Here is a 2,537-nt window from a genome sequence, read left to right on the forward strand (position 1 = left end):
ACAGCCAGCAGCTACTGCTGAGACGCCCACAATGCCCCCCAGTCCAGGCCCCCGCCCCAACTTTAAGTGATTCTCGGTGGCTCAGCCTGTAATCCCAGCGCTTTGGGAGGCCAAGAAGAATGGATTGCTTGAGCCTGCAGGTTCAAGACCAGCCTAGGCAACTTGGCAAGATCTCGTCTCTACAATAAATAAAAAATGAGCCAGGCGTGGTAGTGCAGGCCTGTAGTTCCGACTACTTGGAAGGCTGAGGTGGAAGGATCGTCGGAGCCCAGCAGGTTGATGCTGGGGTGGCCGTGAGTATGCCATTGAGACTCCAACTCGAAAAAAAAAGTGATGCAGAAGAAGTTCTAAAATGGGAAGGACATTCGTGATTCCCTTTCAGATGGGAAGAAATGACCTAATTCTTTAAAATCTGTGTGTGAAGTGAAAAGCTCTGAAGGTCATGCACTGCCCACACCAGCCCTTGGGGTGGGTAGCAACAGAGTTTCCGTCACTCTTTTCTGCTTCCACCAACCATGCTCCTTGCTGCTTGCAACAATACTTTCTTGCTCAGCATCTGGCCTTCCATGCTTCCCAACATTTTTTGTCCACCCTTCAGGCCTCCTGCAGGGGCCTACCCTGTCCTCCAGGTGGAATGGAATCAGTACTTTGAAGCCTCAGTCAGTTCCTCCTTTTCCAAGCACATCCCGCCAGGTAGCCTTCAGCCCTAGGTCGCCCACTTTCTAAAGGGAGGGGCTGCCCTCCTCATCTTCCTCCCTAGATAGGCGGGTGCAGGAGGACACGTCCAGACCCTTGCTCAGGGAAGGTCTGGGCCTCCAGACAACAGAAACCCCTCCTGACACGTTCCTCTACACTCCCACCCGCCTACCATGGTGGCAGCCCAGAGCGGGGGCCGCAGCTAGGCACTGAACCCTTGTCAGGAAACCAACGATGGCGTCGCTGCCGCAAGAAGCCCAACTTCAGGCTTCCCGCAGCTGCCTAGGCGGGGCCAGCAGGTGGCGCTGTGCTGTCTGCGCTCACCTGGAAAGGGAGAAGCCGTCCCTGACCCGCAGAACCCCTCAGGGCCCCCATCCTGTCCCAATACCTGCATACAGAAGGAGCTCAATCAACCAGCGTGCTAACGAGTTGGAAGGACGAGGCATTTTTGGTGTTACCTGCAATGCGAATGACTGCCCGCTCCGCGGGGTCCAGGACACTCCCATTGCTCCCAGCGCCGCGGCCGCTTCGCCGGCTCCGCTGTGTTTTCCCAAGATTCCAGGGCAGTGTGTCCCCGGGGCTTGGTGAGCCACTGCTTCCGTTGGAGACATCTTCAGCCACTGCCCGCACCTCTGAGTCTTCACCGGACATGGCCTCCTGGAAGAGGAGCAGGAGGGGTCACACTTCTGCCTATGGGGAATGCAGACTCTGCACATGGACCTTCTCCTTCTTAACGTAGACACTGACCGCATCCCATCTACCCTATCCCCTGGACACGGACACCCACGACCCTCCCACACCTTGCCTTATCCTTCCTCCCCCGCACCCCGTGCTCTCAACCCAGACACTGACAACCCTCTCCTCTATCCACAACCCCTTAAGCCCACCCCCTCAGATACTCAACCCCTCCAGTGCATAACCAGGACACTGACTGTCTTGGCCACTCCCTGTCCTCACACATTGATTGCCACTTTCTTCCCTTAGTCACTCAAGCCCTGACCCCCCCCCCACCCTGTCACCCAAGGGTTCACCCTATTACAGGACACTGACTCCACCACCATGTCAAACGGATGGGGAGGGGGTAATCACCTTCATCCAGACGCTGGCCTCCACCTCCTCCATCCCAGACCTGGACGCACTTCCCTACTCCTCTAATCAGCAGGCAAGCAAGACCATCAGCAAACACTGACTATCACTTCCTGTGCTCACTGAGTCATCATCAGGGGAGGACCCTCAACCCCATTCCCTGGACACGAGCACTCTACCTCCAAGCTGTCTCTGTCTCTAGGACTCCCCATCACTCCACCCCACCTCCGCCCCGCGCAGTCCCACCTCGGTCTCCGCAGTGAAGGCCTATAAATAGCTGGAGCTGCAGCAGCGTGGGCCGCGGGAGCTCGGCTGGGGCGAAGCCGACAGGGAGCCTGGGCTGCCGCCCCAGCAGCCCATCCTGGGGTACGTACACCGGCACCGCAGGCGCAGCTGGGACGCACGCATACCCACACGTGCACAGCTCCCCGGCTCCGGGTCTCCAAGAGCACTGGCATGCAGGAGGTGAATGGGGCTCTGTCTCGGTGGGGGTGTGGTGGCGTGGGGGCACAATGTGGGCACTGTGCCTCCACCCTCAGGCCAAGGGCTAGGGAGGAGACAGCGGGCGCTGAACAGGGGGCCATCCCGCCCCGCCCCCCACCGGCCTCTCCCCTGGCAGCCTCTGCTCCAGCCCCACGCCCGCAGCCCCGCGGTCAGCCGCGCCGCCCCAGCCGCCTTTCCTGCCCACACCCCGGGCACCGCCCGTCCAGTTCCGCAGTCTCGGGCGCGCAGGAAGGTGCTGTCCTCGCGAGCGA

The sequence above is a fragment of the Carlito syrichta genome, unplaced genomic scaffold (assembly GCF_000164805.1).
Source record: "Carlito syrichta isolate Samal-C Ts95f unplaced genomic scaffold, Tarsius_syrichta-2.0.1 Scaffold302450, whole genome shotgun sequence".
Lineage (NCBI taxonomy): Eukaryota > Metazoa > Chordata > Mammalia > Primates > Tarsiidae > Carlito > Carlito syrichta.